The sequence below is a fragment of the Staurois parvus genome, unplaced genomic scaffold (assembly GCF_062004578.1).
Source record: "Staurois parvus isolate SC_StPar_1 unplaced genomic scaffold, SC_StPar_1.0 ptg000186l, whole genome shotgun sequence".
Lineage (NCBI taxonomy): Eukaryota > Metazoa > Chordata > Amphibia > Anura > Ranidae > Staurois > Staurois parvus.
This window is the reverse complement of record NW_028317982.1, coordinates 13,085,433-13,104,685: the sequence shown is the minus strand read 5'-3', so window position 1 is coordinate 13,104,685 and position 19,253 is coordinate 13,085,433. Positions and strand designations below refer to the sequence as shown.

The 19,253-nt window shown below is 42.6% G+C and overlaps 1 protein-coding gene, 1 long non-coding RNA gene and 1 pseudogene across 3 annotated transcripts in view; 2 read left to right on the top strand and 1 right to left on the bottom strand.

Moving 5' to 3' along the window:
• Positions 1–19,253, top strand: part of PPARGC1A (PPARG coactivator 1 alpha) — a 153,024-nt gene that overhangs the window by 25,250 nt on the left and 108,521 nt on the right. The window lies entirely within an intron of this gene.
• On the bottom strand, positions 849–5,941 carry LOC149462131 (uncharacterized). The gene is made up of 2 exons (XR_016312721.1): positions 5,724–5,941; positions 849–1,206 (listed from the first exon to the last, which is right to left on the bottom strand). It is a non-coding gene; the product is annotated as an uncharacterized LOC149462131 (long non-coding RNA).
• LOC149462130 (U2 spliceosomal RNA) lies at positions 14,330–14,477 on the top strand (annotated as a pseudogene).

Genomic DNA, 19,253 nt, shown 5'->3' with positions numbered 1-19,253 from the left:
TGAGTTATTAAAGCGGAGTTCCACTCACCCTGTCAAAAAATAAAAGTCAGCAGCTACAAAAGCTGTAGCTCGGTCCCTCGGTGTGTGTGTCCGCAGCCCATTTCACCAGCTGTCCTGTATTCCAGGAGCCGGCATCTTCAGTGTGGGCACCTAGCTGTGACAGATTGTGGCTTCACAGCCGTGTACCCACTGTGCATGCGTGAGTAGTGCTGCACTTCATGAATGGTCCTGTAGTCTTCTGGGACCTGTCACATGTCCCAAAAGAGTACAGGGATGGAGGACACCGTTTCCGATCGCCTAGGCAATCGGACTGGAAGTGGGAGCGGGTACCTGTCAAATTCGGGTACTCGCTCCCCCCCCCCCCCCGACCCCCCAAAGGTGCCAATCCTTAATGGGGAGCAGTCCTTAAAGCGGAACTTCCCCGTTTGGGTGGAGCTCCGCATTAAGACTCCCTTTTCTGTGACTGAAATTATTTTTGAAGATAGTTGTAACTCTGATTTACCATCATACTCTTCCAGTGCATGAAACCAATATAATCTGTACATCAGTCTTTTTCTTTCTTACGTTTAACATTTTTCAAAATCTTAGAAATGTCAGCTTCATTTAAACATTCTGCAGGTTTGCAATGGGTAGTTAAAGGAAAGGTGTACTATTAATACAGGCCTGCATTTGAAAAGCCTAGTTGCTGAGATGTCTGGGAGTTCAGTACTTTCTGAGTCACTGACCTGGAACAAGCATGCTGCAATGTCAGATTTCCTGATCTGCGACTTCACTGATTACAAGCTGCAGTTGGTTACTATGGTAGGAAGAAGAGAAAGTAATAGAGGCCTGCAGTGGCAGCACATGTCTTTATGTCTCAGCTCAAGTTTACTGCAATACAAAAAGGATTTGAATTACAAAGAACACATTCTAAGGAGAAACGTAAGACTTTTTCACTGCATTGATGTAATTTAGCTCTTCACAACTTTAAACACTGATGACATTACCACGTGTTCTCCAAAAACAGGCGCAATATTGATTTATAGGGCGATGGCACTGTGTGACCTATGGGTCAGTCCTCAGATGGGTTCCCTGAATAGATAAAGTAAGGCCATGTGTCGTACATTTGAACTTCGTTACTCTGAAACTTTGACTCTCGTTCATTCACGGGGAGATGTCATTGACCATTCACGTATTCATTCAAGTTGGTCACATTTTTGTGACAAGCTGAAAGTTGAAAAACGTCAACTATTATTTGCTTTGCAATATTTGTTTTTATCCATCTGTGCAGATTTGGCAAAAAACAAAAAACAAATGTGACTTACAGAAACTGGAAAATCATTTTTGTTTTTGGCACATTTTGTATCATGCTAGTTTGTTATTTTTTGGTTAGGAAAATCATACAAACAATAAGGCAGAACTCCGGTCAAAACCTTTATTCTCCCATGCAGTGGGGCTGTGCCTGCACTAGTCAGTTTCAATGTAAGTGCAGCGCTAAAGCATAAGTGACAAATGGAATCGTAAAAGTAATTATGTGAATAAAAGTGTATCATAAAATATTCAAGTGACATATATTTCATAAACGTCTCAGATCATATAAAATCATAGAATCATAAAGGTTCTAAAAATCTGAACTTAAATAGTGAATATAAATTGTCCTTGGCACTACAGGTCACAGAAGTGGCAACAATATGTTTGTGTTTAGCAGTAATATTACTGATATTAGATAGTCCATGGCACTACTGGTCCCAGCACAGCTAGGTGACAAAGTGCAGCAATATCAGCTGGGATGATCGAGAGTGTTCATAATCCAATGGGAATCCACCACTTTATACGATGTGCACTCACCAGAACGCTACTTGTATAATAGAGTTAATGCTGATCCTTATGGGGGGGTCTCAGGAAGCCATAAATAGGGACCGGACGTCTCCAGGGTCAGGGCTATGCAAAACCAGCAAAGGATCCTCCTAGGGGACCACAGGAGCCGAATGTATGGCAATATAGTGTAGTATTTATTGTAAATGGTTAAAAGCAATCTACGTGGATACAGCAAAGAGTTAAATGCATGAAAACATACCAAGATGGCCACCGCTCCGAGCTCCGGCCACGGCGGTGTGCCGTCAGCACATAAGGCTCCACTCAATGCGTTTCGTGCGCATGCATGTCCTCAGGGGCACGCCAACATCTTGTGTTATATTTCTGTGCCTGCACTGCATGGGTTAAGTGCTTGCTTTGTACAGGGGCTCTGGGAAAAGCTGTACTTACCCATTCCTCTGATCCTCCTGAAAACCGTGCTCCCCCATGTCCAGCGGTGTACTGTTTCTGCCGTCTTCACGTCTGGAGCTGGTCTATAGGCGTGATGATGTCAGGCACAGCCCATTCACACGACCGCTAGCATACGGGCAGGAGCAGCAGGGACTGATCTTGCGCTTGGAGGATCAGCGGAATAGGTAAGTATATCTTTGCTTTCTAAGCCCCTAGACAAAAATGAGCATTTAACCCAAAGCCCCACTGCATGAGAAAGTGATAATTTTGCCCAGAATTATTCTTTAATCCCCTTGTTGCTGATGGCAATGATCAGGGCAGAGCAATAGGTTTGGTTAACACCACTATTGCAGCAGTACATATCCCCCACTGCTCTGTTCACTACCTAGACCCAAAGAAAATATCTGATGGTATAGAGGTGCATGTGACTCACCCATGCACTAGACCGTTAAGTCTTTTCTTCAGAAATTTCTGCCACAAGGGAGCATTTCGCTTCCCTGAAAATGCTGCAGAAATAACAAAAGTACCCCAGGTCTTGCTGGATCCTGATATGCAGACTACCAAAACAAAAAACCTTACTGTGTTTCATGCTAGAAATGCTGATTAATAAGGACCAACCTTATGAGCAAGCACATTTAGTGCAAAACTTGTTCCTTGGTTGTCATAATAATGCTGTTTAATGCTTTGTTAAGAGTAAAACCTGCATTGAGCATGAGCACCTGATTTGGAAGCTGCCATTGGAAAGTCCAGACACTCTCGATGTCTTAATGAAGCAACTGAGAACTTAAATAGAGATATAGATATGTGCCTCTTTTGAGGCGCATTAAAGGGAACCAACACACTTATGAAAACACTAAAGCTGGACATAGAGCAGTAGAATTTCTTTCAACATTTTTAGTTTTAAGAACATTTGCTTGATTTTCTAAATGTTAGTAGGATCAAATGGACACTCATTTTTGACTGCAGCATAGAGACAATTTGAAGAAGTGAAGGACTTTTTCTTGAATGAATTAATTTCCATATGTGGTTTTTATTGCGGAATGTCAAAAAGCAAACAAAACCTTGATGTACTTGAATGGCATTCATCAAGTCATCAAATGTACTGAGAATTTTCATATGAATGTTCGTACATTTATTCCAAAATCTACTAGCATATGGCCAGCTTAAGAGGCAGTATTAGACTTCACAGGCTGCATAAACATATTACTGTATGCATGAACTACGAAAGGTGTTTGTCCAAACCAATCATCTAACAACTGATATGATACTAAGTTTTGGATGGATATTTCAGGTTGGCCACACCATTTGGTTAAGCAGCTGTACTGAAAGGCGTATTGTCAAACACGTTAAGCGGATAACACATTTTTCTCTTAAGCTTAATCCTATGGGGTGGATAGTTGATAGGACTGTGCACCTTTTCATCATAAGTGCTGCAGAAGTGGATCATTAAAGAATTTAGCAAAGTACATGGGTAAGCAATGGTCTTGGTTGTTTATATACTCCAAACATCACGCCAATTGCTTCCTAGTTGGCAAAGGGTCATTAAATCTAAAAAAAGGCTATGTTTATCACAGGATTTTGCAGCTTCTGCCAAGCACCCCCAACTGAGACTAATAGTTCAGAGCACACTTTCACATTCAATGGGAATTGTAAGTGTAAAGCGCCTATAGACTTTAATGATCTGCCTGTCGATCATGCAAGAGACTGTAGTTTGATAGTTAATGTTCCATCAAGTGCTGTACAAACATGGATTGTATGAATGGAAAGGGGGAGAGAAGCACTCTTTTGACATGTTGATCTGTTTTGGGAGAAAACAATAGCAACTGGCTAGCATTCAGTTTTGGCCAATCGACTTCCTACCTGGGAAGCATTGGCCAGAGAGTGTCAGAGAAGGTTTGCCTACATGTGAACATTTTCCTATTTGAATATAAAAAAGAGCAAATTCAATTTCTGTTCTTCTTAGGCACCTTTAACCTTGCTATAAAGGTCTATAAAAGCATAAAAACTAATTTCCATTGTTGTGTTCAAGTGAAGTTTTGTTAAAAATAATAAAGGTTATAAGGTATAGTATGTTTATCACTGCATCCTATGAAAAGCTCATCGAGGGGTTGATTTAAGGTACATAGACTGTTCACTTTGCAGGGAAGATTGCCCCAGAGCTTAGTGAATGTGGTGAAGTTTCACTATGCAAAGAATACCCAATCATATGTAAGGAAATTAAAAAGACATCATTTTTGCTTGCACATGATTGGATGGAGGAAGTTAGCAGAGATTCACCTCATTCACTAAGCTCTGGGGAAATTTCCCTTGCTCTGTGCAACTTCCCTTGCAAAGTGAACAACCTATCGAAGCACAGTGGCTAAATGGTTAGCACTTCTGCCTGGCAGTGGCCAAATGGTTAGCACTTCTGCCTGGCAGTGGCCAAATGGTTAGCACTTTTGCCTGGCAGTGGCCAAATGGTTAGCACTTTTACTGCCTGGCAGTACGAGGTTAGTTGGTTTGAATTCCAACCATGGCACCACCTGCCTGGAGTTTGCATGTTCTCCCTGTGCCTGCATGGGTTTCCTCTGGTTTCCTCCCACACTCCAAAGACATGCTGGCAGGTTAGTTGGATCCTGTCTAAATTGTCCCGGATGTGAATGTACAATATATATGTAAAGCGCTGCGTAAGCTGATGGTGCTATATAACTACCTGTAATAAATAAATACATTTGTCTTTTCTAAATCCACTGCCCAGAGTACACCGCTGTATGTACAGCTGCAGATTGAACAGCTTCATTAGCCACAAGAAGCTGCAATACCAAGGCTGAAGATGCATAAGAATACTCTTTGGTGGGAAACATGGAGGCTGCCATTGCTGAGCTCTCCTTTGGAAAATGATAGGGGCTTGGCAGTCGCTCTGACCCTCTTGCTTCAATACTTTGAGTTACTGACCTATAATATTCTTTTTCCACTGTCACATGCCACACTTATTGCATATCAGCAGCATGCACAGTGTAATAACATCAAGCTCGAGATATCAGATAAAAGCACTCGATTCAGCCTTCCAGAGAAAGGCAGCGTTGTGTTGCCGTCCTTTCCCTTCGTCCGAGCTCTGCAATCTTTAAATGGCTCCTTCTCTTGCTAATTGTCTTATCCCAATAACATCTGACATTGACTGCAACCTTTCCGTATGTCCTTGATCGAGTGAGCGCTGAAAGATTAGGCGGACAAAAATGTACATATTAGTATGAGAAAGAATAAGACAATTACTTTGACAGCTCATATTGCATGATGGCTTGCGTGGCCCAGTGCCAACTGCCGTCACATGATCAAGACTCTGCAAATGATGTTCTTTGCAATCACACAGACATTCCACGAAGCTTGCCAACGTTCTACCTACTAAGGGACAAGGTTTAAAGTCCTCCCAGCGTTTTACGTAACATCAAGCACAGGCCCCCGTGTAATAAATTTGTCAGTTTTTAAAATATTTTTCTTACCTATGGTTCGGCCTGAGAAAAAAACAGGCCACGCGAAAATGGATTTCTCAGAAACAAATGCCAGTCTCTCCCAGTACATAATGTACCCGGTGCTGTCACACCTCTAAATACAAACTGGAGTCAGCTGCCAAGCAGACATTTAGAGATAACTGGTAGGAGTATTTGAAAAACCTAATAGCTGACTCTCATATAGGTCACTGTAAATCCATTCCGGTCACAGTCCCAGAGCACATCTGTTTTAGTAAAGGCGCTTGTTCCTTAAACGTGGCATTTGGACTTCACAGGCAGAGTAGCCGAGAAGGCCGTAAATTACCGCTGCCGAAGCTATTTTGCCTAAATATATGCTGCTTTATAGTCATAATGGTAAGCCGTCATAATGCTGTCAGTGAAGGCAGAGCACAGATCAGCTCAACGAGCATGAAATTTGGAGTTGTCAACAATCCAGTTGCATTTTGGCTCGTAGTAAATTGTAATTGTAAAACAGGGCTTTGTATAAGCAGAAACAGAAAGGGAATACACATAACCTCTTAGATTGTAAGCTCCAAGGACCAGGGCCAACTTAACTCTCTTGTATTGAACTGTATGGTTGCTGTATCATCTCCTGTTATATTGTAAAGCGCTGAACAAACTGTTGGCACCATAAATCCTGTATAATAATAATAATATATAGTATAAAGTAATAAAGTATATGTAAACCTATATGGCTAATTCTGTTACTCCTCAGCCATTTGAATCTGGTGGAATACAGACACTTTGAATGAAACTTGACATTTAGTGCCAGGAAGCAGTATAACTGGTAAAAAGGCCACGCAGTTTAACTTTAAGCCCTGGTTCACACTAATGCGGTGCGGAATTTGCAGCGTTTTCTGTGTGAATTACACACCGCTTCACAATCACACCCCATTCATGCGTGCCGCTGCGGGTGTGTATGTTAAGTTAACAACACCCCAAAAGCGGTCCGCAAAACGCGGTGCGATGTTCAGAATCGGATCGGTGTGAATACCTATGCGATCTGACTCTAGTGTGGACCAAAAAAGGGTCCTGCACCTTTTTGGTGCAGGTGCGGTGCGAATAGAGCCATACAAAATGTATGGCTCCTATCGCACCACACACAAATCACATGTGATTTGCACAGGAATGCAGTGCAGTTCCTGTGCAAATCACATGCGATATATCGCACCCCATATATGTGAACCCAGCCTGAGCTTCCGATTTTACAAACTTTGCACAGAAATTCTGGATAGCAACCTCTTGTTACATGATTCTGTGTCGTGTAAGCTTCCTCTCATGCTTCACCGGGCGGGGTTGAGTTTGCAGTAGAGAGGACACACTGGTGTGCAATTGTAAGTTAAATGGCTGCTACACATGCTAAGATTTTTTTTTCGGTCAACCCAGCGGGTTGAACGAAAAATCTGAGGAGTGTATGAGGATGTCTCTGTACTAATGATGCAATGTTAGTACAGCAATCTCCCCCCCCCCCGACAGGGGGGCTGCCTCCCCCCAAGAACACACCGGTCAGCACTAACAGTTATTGGCTGAGAGCGCTGATCAGATGCCGATCAGCTGATGGTTTTTCAGCATGCTCATTTGACAGAAGCCAGTCTTGAGATCGGCTTCTGTCAGACAAGGACCTGTATACATGGACTGAATGTCAGCCAGCTGCTACTGTTTCAGCTGATTTTGGCCGATATTCGGCCGGTGAGTACGGGATTTTAGATTGAGGGCGCTGAAAAGGAGGAAGGTAATGGCACCCCAGCACACAGGTTCTGTGTCAAAATGCAAACAGCTGCGCATGCAATGCTCATTCCACATGTTAAAGAAGACTGAGAGCAAGCAGGTAGGTTCTGCGATAAAACATCTTCCTGCTCACAGTTTTATTCGTTGCACACTTCAGTTCTGCTTTAAAGCAGAGCTAAACTAACTCATTTAAAGTGGTTTTAAAGCCTAAACATTTTTTACCTTAATGTATTCTATTCATTAATGTAAAAAAAGTTTAGGTTTCAATATTGCCTCCTCACCCCTCCCCCCCCCCCCCTTTGACTTACCTGAGCCCTCATTCAATCCAGCACTGTGCCTGTCTGCAGCTCTCCTCTCCCCTCACTTCTGGGTCTCCCAGACTTTGCTGAGCCATTGGCCTAGGCTGCTGTCAAACAAAGCCAGTGATGGGAGAGTGAGGGGCGGGGCCAAATTCTGCTGCCTGTGTCTATAGACACAGACAGCTAGTCTTGGGAGAGAGCCTGCATGAGTGCCCCCATAGAAAACAGCTTCCTGTGGGGGACACTTGCTGGCGAGGACCCAACAAGAGGAGGTTCGGAGCCGGAGCAGGCAAGTATAAAATTATTTGTTATTTTAAAAATGCACTTACAATCATTTTTTAATGGTTTCCCAATACAGTTACATTCAAGGCATGCTTTTGGTGATAACGGTCACAGCTGCCTTTAAATGGCTGGTGTCATAGCTGATCACATGTGCAACAGTATGGCAACTGCAGATCCATATATAGGTTAGGATGGCAATGCCTTCAGCTGCACTAGAAAAACACTGGTCTCTACACGGGTGCACTCAACCTTCGGGGGAGCTGCAATGCTGGAATCTGCAACATGTTTTCTGTCTGGCGCCACAGCTCACCAGCAGCTATTTGTAACGTGTTTCTACACATCGCAGTTGAGCTACGATGCATAGAAATAAATGGAAAGTAAATGGTGCTCTGAGCTTTAACAGCACAATGCAAGGGTGGCCAGAACAGACATTTTATGCACGGTAAAATTAGACGATTTACCACGCAGGAAGTGTGAACCAGCCCTAATGATCAAATGCTTTAGTTCCATCACAGTACACAATATTGAAATATTGGAATTGTCCAAACCAGTTTCATTCAGTGACGGTTCATATACTGTATATGCGCATTGGATGTGGTTTGAACCGCATCCAATCCGCATGATATGTGAAAAATCGTTGCTTCCTATGGTGCCTGTTCACATATGTCCGGTGCACTGGCAGTGCGGATCCAGTGCAGTTTAACCCCCTGGCGGTAATCCCAAGTGTAGCTCGGGGTAAAGTTTCAGTACCAGAAGCAGTAACTCCAAGATACACTCGGGATTACACTGCAGTGTTGTTCTGGGATCTCTGGATCACTTACCTTGTTCCGCGGTGCCCCCCTGCAGTGTCCCCGACAATGTCCTCCGGCCGAGGCCGGCATCCGTCTTCCGAGTTCTGTTCCCTGAGAGCATCGGGACGTACGGGGGATGGAACCGGCCTAAGGTTCAAAAATGTTAAAATTTTACATACACATAATACACTTAATACTGATAGTATTACATTCCTGTATCAACCCATTTCACATACATTTTGTCCCTAGTGCTTTGTCCTGTGCCCTGCCTACATTTTTACTGTTCTTTCTGCCTGGAAACTCAGAAATGTCCATGGCATCCAAAAAGCGTCCCTTTAGGTCAAAAGTGGTTTTAGACCGGCTAGAGAACAGCGATAGTAAATTAGAACTACTTGCAGAATTGAGTGATAATGATTCATGGGGAAATTCGTCATCAGACATTGAAAACGATTCTGCGACTGAGCTCAGCGTACTTAGGGCTCTATTTCAAATGTCAGTGTTTTTGGTTTGATTACATTATTGAATTAAATGTATTATTATTATTTTTTATGAATATTTATTATATTATAATTTTTGATTTCGTGTTTCAAATTTTATCATACCCGGGATGTTTACTAGACTCTTGTTCGGACAGATTTCAGTGAGTTATTCCTAAGAATTACAGGCCTACAATAAAAAAAAACAACATATTTCCATTGAAAACAATGTACCGCTTTGAGCACAGAAATACTGACATAATCAGACCGCTAAGGAGGTTAAAAAGGATTTCTGAGCAGTGTGGTCCGGTTCAGGTGCGGATTACAGGCTGTTGACTTCTATGGGAACCATTTCTAAACCGAACAAGATAAGATCCTGAGTTAATCCTGTCCTGAACCTGATGTAAACCTGACATGAAGTTAGTTACATTAGTATTGTAAAAAATATTTTGATTTTGCAGCTCATTATTATATAATATAATTCAATATTAAGTATGGACATTTTTGTGGCAGTTTCCCGTTAAGTGTTATCTATCGATAAGGACCCCAGTCAGTTGAGTTGGCTCTGTTCTGCTTATCTGTCATCAACGTTCTCTGTGTTCTGTTAGCTTCCATGGTGGAGAGGTTGCCTCCTCTAGTGCTCGATTCATTAAAGTCTCATGAGCCTCGGAGTCACTCAGGTCTGCCAGCACCTGTCATCAGAACACACTGGCCCTGTAGTTCTTAATTAAACTTACAGATGTGTATCTGCTCGGCTGTTCTCTGCTGCAGCCTTCCCGGTGCAGAGCCAAACTTTGTTTTAATGGGCAGCTGTCACAGAACACTTCTCACATGCACCATGTAACACTGTGGATCATTATATAATACCGCGGATAAGATATTACATTAGCATGTATTTATATTACCATGGTGAATTAGTAATCTGTTATACATCAGGGGGTTTTATGGGCTAATTAGCATAACACAGGCTACGTTGGTTGCATTCAGATACAGTGTATGTATAGAAAGTAGCCATGATCTAGAAGAATTGGATTGCTGACGGCACATGCAATAAAATGGTTTATGGCCATTCTGCGCCACACATTTGAAAACACTGCGCTCTTCAAGAGCTTGATGGCTTCTCTTGTCATTCCTTCTGTATGCTGTGGTATAGGCCAAGCACTGATGGGCAGCTGTTGTGCACCAGTAACCAATTTATGACAATTCATGTGTGTGTACTAGAAAAACTTCAGGACAAATATGACATTTCCCTAGTGTGATTAAAATGATAAAGTGCATTCTACTTGACTTTTATTACCCAGAATGAGTAGCTTGTGAAAACTAAAGCTTGCAGCATTTTTCGAGCCAGCTACTTGAGTCACCGCATCACAGCGCTACAATGTGAACAGTGCCATTTAATAGAATACGGTGCAATTTCCTGTAAATTTATGGGAGTTGAATGTTGCACATGCTAATCAGGTCCCATTAAATCAGCACTTGATCCACAACTAGCTACAGGGTTTCCTTCATCAGGGACTTAAAGTAGTTGTGAATGGACAATTTTACAGAGCCTTTCTAATACAGTTATAACTATACAGGCACCATAACTGCTTTTGTTTTTTTCAGAAATTATCTTTGTAACATTTTTTTTAAAGTTCTGTCATGTGACCATGCATCTTTTCTGATAATGGGGGGTGGGGTTACAGGACACCGTGCAGACGCACACTGTGCCTGCATTCCATAGACTGTTCAGCCAGAGGCAAGAGGCAGGCTGCGCTTGAGCAGGGGATGTGGTCAGGAGGCAGGTAATGATGGGAGGAGGGTCTGTGTGCCAGAGGTAGGCTGAGATTGATATGGGGTGTGTGCCAGAGGCAGGTAATGATTGGGAGGGGGTGTCTGACAGAGACAGGTTGTGATTGAGCAGGTGGGCGTGTTCAAGAGGCAGGTAATGATTGGGAGGGGGTGTCTGACAGAGACAGGTTGTGATTGAGCAGGTGGGTGTGTTCAAGAGGCAGGTAATGATTGGGAGAGGGTGTGTGTTCCAGAGGCAGGTAATAATTGGGAGGGGGTGTGTCCCAAAGGCAGACAGGGAATTGAGGGGGGGGTGCCAAAGGCAGACTGTGATTGGGAAGGTGGGGGTGGTGGCTGAACAAACTGATCAATACAGGCATGCTGTGTGTCTGCACAGTGCCCTGTATCTCTGACTGGCCAGCCAAAGGATGAAAACTGACCACTCTAATGCAGATCAACTTCTGTGCTTAGTGTGGTCAGTTTAGAACACGGAAGAAAGGTGACTGGAAGGATCAACCAGGTACATCATGGAAGAAGTATATGAAAATGATTTTTTTTAAATACACATATCTGAACACAAAAAAAATTTAGCGTAACATACACTTTAAAGAAAATATTGCACAGTACTTGTGAATGAAATCAGTGCTTCATGGTTAGAAATGCAAAACATTTCGTACTGTACTACTCCTCAATTCAAGTGAAGTTATCAGTACAGGATTGGTAATAGATTCGCTCTATCCTGTAAGGGTATATCTTCAGTCCTTTAGCAGGTTTGTAGACTACACTGCCTGATATACTTACAGACTACTAGAGCAAAATCAAAGCATATTATGAAACTTAATACTAAACCCATGAAATGGTGTACATATAATTATGTGCCGCAACAAAATGACCTTTAGGTAAATGTTACAATTAGACTTGGAAATATACAGTATTCTCACGGAATATACACACTTTATTGAGTCCTCTTTTTCTTTGAACTCATATGCAACATGCTAAAGAGGTAGTGAGGTTGATTTATTAAAGGTAAAAAGACTGTTCACTTGGCAAGGGAATTTCCCCAGAGCTAAGTGAATAAGTTGAAATGTCCCGTAGCGAAAAATATCCAATCACATGCAAGGAAAATAAACAAAAATCATTTGGTTTGCACATCATTGGATGATGGAAGTCAGTAGAGTGTAACCTCATTTCCTAAGGGCTGGTAAAATCCAATTGCAAAGTGAACAATATATTTGCCTTTAGTAAATCGACCCCTGTGTGTCCACTCCTGTATACAGAGGTGTTGATTTTCTAAAGGCAAATGTGCACTTTGCAAGGGAAGCTGCTCCAGATCCAAGTAAATGAGGAGAAGCTCTGCTGACTTCCATCATCCAGTCATGTGCTAGCAAAAATGAAGTTATTTTCTTTTCTTTGCATGGGGTTGGGTATTCTTTGTAAAGAGAAATTTCAACACATTTACTAAGCTCTGCAGAAAATGACCATGTACAGTAAATCAACCACATCCTCAGTTGTGAACCCCTGAGCTAAATTTACTAATCTCATTTACTAAGCTCTGGAGCAACTACACTTGCAAAGTGCACAGTCTATTTGCCTTTAGTAAATCAACCCCAATGTTTCAGTTGTGACATTTTAGACTAAAAGAGAATTATCGGAGAAGCCTACATGAAGGAAAATCGCTGTTGTTGATCCATTGTTGGCGTCTTATTTTTTTCTTATAGCTATTCATCACTCTTGATGATTGATTCTCTCACACCACTGATCAGCAAAAGTACAGAAATATCCGATAAATTTTATAAATTGAATGCTTGTTTCCCTTTAAATGATTCAGTAATGCAATTCAGAGAATTTACTGCTCTAGATTTCCCCGGGATTTCGAACAGTTTCTTTTACACGACATGGACATTGATTTGTTCAGTAACAACTATTGCTGAAGTTTTCACCAGAGCTGGTCCCCTGGAGTCTGGGACTGCTGACCCCTTTGAAAAGTTCATACGTTGGGCGTTTTTTAGGCACAGACTCCGCCATAATGTCTAAAAGCAGTTGCAAAACACAAAGCTATTTTCGTACAGTGCTTTGAAATCGATAAGGCTGTTGCATGAGGTTTGTCTATGGAATTTCTCCAAGGAGCGGAGCAAGTAAACGTGCAGACATTTTTAAAAGGTCGGGAGATGATCAGTTAAGTGACAGGCTGTGAGAGAGACATGTAGGCTTATGGGAAGGAGAACACCAGACAAAAATGAGACAGTGTAGCAATAAAGAAGGTGTAAACTGAAAATCTACTTACCTGTATTAGAAAAAAAATGCTTTATAAACTTTTAGGCCTGTAGAAAGGAAAGAAGACTGTCTTTGAAACCCAACTTAAAATGCTCGCGTACAGTGGGACTGCTCCCGCACTGCAAGGGTTAAATGCTTATTTGGGTCTAGGGGACCATAAACAGCAGTTTTATTTTTTCTGGCCATGGACAAATCCACACAGCTGGACTGATCTCCCGCTATAGCATTTTGACAGCCATCACCATACCCAAACAGCACCTGCTGTTCAGATCACAATTTTCAGTTGAGGGATGCTGGGCAGGAAGCAGTTAACAAGGCCACCCGGTAAGCAAATTTTGTCCGGTTCTTTATAAACTGGCCAAAATTTGTATAGTGTATGGCCAGCTTTACATGATCCTCCACTTTCAGTGCAGCTAGTGCTTTCCTCGTCTCCCCTACGCTCTGGAAGTGGATTGTCCATTGGTATCCTCATATCCAGTGCAGGGCTTGATGATACCAGAGGACCTGCGACCGCTGGAAGAAGGGAAGAAGAGGCTGTGGGGACCAGTCGAGCAGCGCTGAGGGAGCAGCTCAGGGGTGGGGGCTGAGGATCAAGTAAGTAAAACTGCTTTTCTTGTTTCCGGTTCCACTGCAAAGGAGCATTTTTACATTTTCCTGGAGTTCCGTTTGAATAATGTTTCCTATGTTTAAGTTCTGGACAACAGGGGGCCCTCTTGTCACCTGCCCTTGAATACAGATTTTGATGTGAAATCCAAGCAGTAAATCAATTTTCAATCTCCTCAATTGGAGTCTAAGGGCTCATGTACACTGCAGCTGATAAACTCACGTTTAAGAGCTGTTCAGCATTTTTTTCAGCAGCTCCTGAACTCGCCCTAATGTTTTCCTATGTGTCCATGTACACAATCGTTTACAGGCATTTGAGTTTACAGTCTGTTTTTTTTTTAATGTAGAAAACTTGCGTTCACCAGTAGATTTTATCAGCTTCTCAGCCTTTTGGCTAAGATCAAGTGTAGTATCTGTTCTTATCAGTGTCCAGTAGGGGTGCTCCACCATCATTCCTGCTTGCGGGGATGATTGGTTGTATAGTACCCCTGCTGGAAGGATGGGGGTCCTGATGGGTTAGTACAGGCTGGAACAGAAACCGAGGCGCCCACAGGCAGTTGGGGCCCGGGAGTAATTCCCCCTGGAAAACCGGAGGGGCCCAGTTCCTCCTGGTTGAACGGATCTACCTTGTCTGGCCAGGGGCCGGGGAGGCAGAAAGTCCGCGGAACAGTGCCCCCTGAGAGTGGTCGGCTCAGGGGTGCTCCTAGTAACACATTGGGGTGAGATCCCAATGTGTGAAACATGCACATGGTCACTGTTCTAACCACTTTTCCTGCACTGCGCCTTTTAGGGCTAGGCCTTTTGGCTAAGTCCAGGGCAATTTGTATGCTACGGGCCTCAGGGCCTAGCCAGTGCACAATTGCACGGCCACTTTTTTATTTTTACTTATTTATTTAATTTATTTTTTCTCCCACGTTTGTCACTTTTCACTTATGTGTGTGTTTTTTTCTCACAGATGGTAGGGTGTGGGTCATCGGGCCTACCCTGAAGTCTAGGGGGAGGATGTGTGGACTTTTGGTTCCTTCCTCCCCTGTCCCTAGGGGGTTTTCTCTTCGGGAGAGCCCCCTTACCAAGTACTTGGGGGCTGGCTTAGGCTAGCCACAAGGAACGGGGTCCGCCAGGCTTTTTGGCTAGGTGTACCACATGGGAACCTTGTCCCTGTCAGGAGCTTCGTGCCCCGGGGGATCAGGGTAGAGATCCTACCCCTTTGGGGGGTGGACAAAGCACACCCCTAAGTGCACTTTTTTGTGTTGGTTTTGCACTAGCACTTTTTTGTTCACTTACGGGTTTTTTGTTTTTCGCACGTCCGCGGACTTAAAAAAAAAAGTAGATTTTATCAGTGTTTCAAACGCAAAACGCTTGTAAATTCAGCTAAATGTGGCTAAACGCAGCAGATCGCGTTTATAAGCATTTGCGGTTTCATTTTTTTTTAACTCTTACAGTTCCCGATGCTGTCCAGAGCCTTTTTTCATCATGAAAAATGCATGCAAAGCGTTTTCAAGGTACTCAAATGGACACAACACTGAACACAGGATGTTCCTACCAAGCTTGTCACACATTGTAATGCCCAATTCACACCTCAGACTTCTCCCACCCTTGGAAACAAAAGATATGGTAATGAACTGAATTCCTCATGAAGACCCCCTGCCAGGTGGCCTTAATGACTCACTCCACCAGATGCCTTTCCCAACCTTGGAAACAAAAGAAATGTTAATGAGCAGCTCATGCCTAAGCTAATCTCAACACATACTAGTGTCTCTGCTTCTGTTCTCTGTATTTCTCTGAAACAGTAGTTAATAATTTACCACTTTTCAGTGCATTCTGGGCATTTGGGAGGTTCTCCTGTGCTTATCTTTAAAAAACGTTTTCCAGCAGTCAGTTTCCATCGTTCAGAAGTGTCCCGTGTACATGGGGCCTAACAAGGAAATATAATTGGAGGGTGATTGCCAGGAGTTACCACTGTACTTTTGCCTTAACCACTTGACCTTCAGAGGATTTACCCCCCTTAATGACCAGGCCTCTTTTTGCTACTCGGCGCTGCACTAATTCAACTGATAATTGCGCGGTCATGCAATGCTGCACCCAAACAAAATTTACGTCCTTTTTTTCACACAAATAGAGCTTTCTTTCGGGGGTATTTGATCACCTGTGTGCTTTTTATTTTTCACGCTATAAACAAAAAAAGGCCAAAAATTTTGAAGAAAAACAATATTTTTTACTTTCAGCTATAAAAAATATATAGTAAACTCAAAGTTGGTTATAAATTTAGGCCAAAATGTATTCTGCTACATGTTTTTGGTAAAAAAAATTCCCAATAAGTGTATATTGATTGCTTTGTGTGAAAGTTATAGCGTCTACAAACTATGGTATAGATACTGCAATTCACCCCATTTTTTTCGCTATACAGCGCTGCGCTAGTTTAACGGACAATTGCGCGGTCATGCAATACGGTACATAAATGAAATTTACATACTTTTTTTCCCACAAATTGAACTTTCTTTCTGTGGTATTTGATCGCCTGTGCGGTTTTTATTTTTTGCGCTATAAAAAAAAAGGCTGACAATTTTGTGGAAAAAAAAACAATATTTTGGACTTTTTGCTATAAAACATGTCCAGTAAAAAAAATGTAAAAATCAAATTTAGTTATAAATTTCTGCCAAAATGCATTCTGCAACATGTCTTTGTGAAAAAAAAAACCCCAATACGTGTAAATTAATTGGTTTACGTGAAAGTTATAGCGTTTACAAATGGCGGGAAAGATACTGGGATTTTTAGTTTTTTTTATACTAATAATGGTGGCGATCATCGACTTATGGCGGCAATCAGTGACTTATGGCGGCGATCAGTGACTTATGGCGGGACTGCGGCGGACATTCTGACATTGGGGGGTACTGACTTGGGGGTCACTGACATCCCCAGTGACACCAATACAGTGATCAGTGCAAAAAAAAAACACAGACACTGTACTAATGGCACTGGGGAGGAAGGGGTTAACTTTATTTTTCAGGGAAGGGTTATCTATGTGAGGGAGAGTGTTTTACTAGGGGGCGGGGGTGTGTGCTGGATGGGGACAGGCTGATCGGGAGAGAGAAACTCTTCTGTCCCAATCAGCTTGTCCTCGAGCTGTCAGGGAAGTGACAGAAAGCACAGCTACTGCAGCTGTGCTCTCTGTCACTGATTGCCGCCGATCACCGGGAGATAGCCGGTAAGGACCGGCTGTGACCCGGCGACTGACATCCGCAGCTGTGATCGGCGGGACAGGTAGGGTGGCGGCGCGCCCCCTACCTGTTTACAAAACACACGTTTTAAAACGTGGTTTTGCCTGCCCGTGCCGCCCTGCCAACGTATTTATACAGTGGCTGGGCGGCATGTGGTTAAAGTCGTTGTAAACTATAAACTTATTTTTACCTTAATGCATTCCCTGCATTAAGGTAAAAAATGTCCCACTAACTAACACCCCCCCCCCCCTCACCCACCAAAACCCCAAACTCTTGCCTGGCACTTCTCACCGATCCAGCTCTCTCCTGGCCGTAGCCCCGCTCTCCTATCTTCCTGGTCTCACCGGAGACACCGAGGACAGCGGGAGTCATAGGCTCCTGGTACTGTCAGTCAAACACCTGTGTGGAAGGGGAGCAAATATGGCCTATCTATGTACATACACAGTCCATAGCGGGTGCCCCTTAGCACATGACTTGCTGAGGGGGCACATGGAAGAAGAAGGTGCGGATAGTGCTAGTGGAAACCAACAAAGAGGAGGTAAGCGACCGCTCTGGTAATATTGTTGCACAGAGTAGATAAATTCAACATCTTTTTTATTTTAACAGGAAAAACAAAAGAAATAACCTTTAGTATCAGTTTTAACACGTAAGCCCTGTTTGCATCATTTCACTGGGATGTATGTTTACCAGTGTTCTTTATTTTACCTCATTATAAAGTTCTCATCAAGTTATTCATTTCACATATGCAGTATAATAAATATTGCAAACATATGTAATTGCTCTTTTATACTTGAAATGGTTGTTTAAACATTGTAAGGCTTTATTTCTACGCATTGGTGTTTTTTTTGTAATAGAATATTCTCTACCTGGCATGGCTCCATTTTCTGCTGTCCTCACAGACAATTCATAAAGCCTCATAATTAACAACATAATACTGTATAATGCCAAACCAAGTATCAATAAAAATATATTGACATATCGTATACTTGGAAAACTTACTGTAGGTAACCTTTGTTGTCTTACTAACCAGATTTAGCCTTCACTGAATGCCACAGAGAAGGGGACCCAGTGATACATTGCTATGGTCACCAAGCTTAGTTACAGTTGCTGCTAACACTTCAAGCCCCTTATCAAGAGTTAGGGCGTACTGTAGGTATGTGTTTCGAGCCACATTGTATTTGGGTCTGTGGTGATGCTTTAGATTCATTGATCTAAAAGAAAACCTATGTTTCCTCCATTCTGGCCTCCTTTCTTGCAGCACATACCCTTTTTTTGATTACTCAATGCTCTGGGAATGAAAAATTGAAACCCTGTGTAAACTTTAAGTCACTCTAGTTGGAGCTTACTCAAGGATGAGGGTACTTTCCTAGCCCTCATGTGATATTTGGCCACAGGGAGTGAGTGCCCAGAAGAACCAGCTATTTTCTTGGGTCCCAGCAGCTGGATAGAGTGGCAAGGGATGAAAGAAAGACATTTATGTGGTGCTGGAAAGAAGGGATAAAAATAATTGATTACGTTGCCCAAATTATTGTCAGACAATATCATATTGTCAAACATGCCCAGCAGCTGAAAGTATGTATGGCCATATTTTAGGGGAGCCCATTTGTACTCACGAGACCAACCTGGCTCTGATATTACAAATAGCCACCTGTCAGGTGAATTCGACTTTGCCAGTAGACCTTTACCTTGGCATCCTTCACCATGGGGGATTTGTTGGGATTACATTTATGACATGTGAGGATGCTTGTATTTCAGCTTTAGTGGCCATTTCAACCAATCTACACGCTAAGTAACTATAAATAATAGTCAGTTAACCTTTCCTCGGTCTGTGTTGTGCAATAGGATTCACTGGTGTCCTATGTTGTAGCATTTGCAGTCTGATGTTGTCATCAGGAAATGCTGGTCATGATATTATTAGTTTCATGACTGGTGGTAACTAATGTGGGGCATTGAATGTTGATTTACTGCCCACAAGACATCTGTGGTTTTGTGATATCCATACCTTTCAGTTCTGTAGAGTGGGCGGTGTCCACATACATACATTTTAAAATTATCCAAATTTTTGGGAGGCAAACACGGT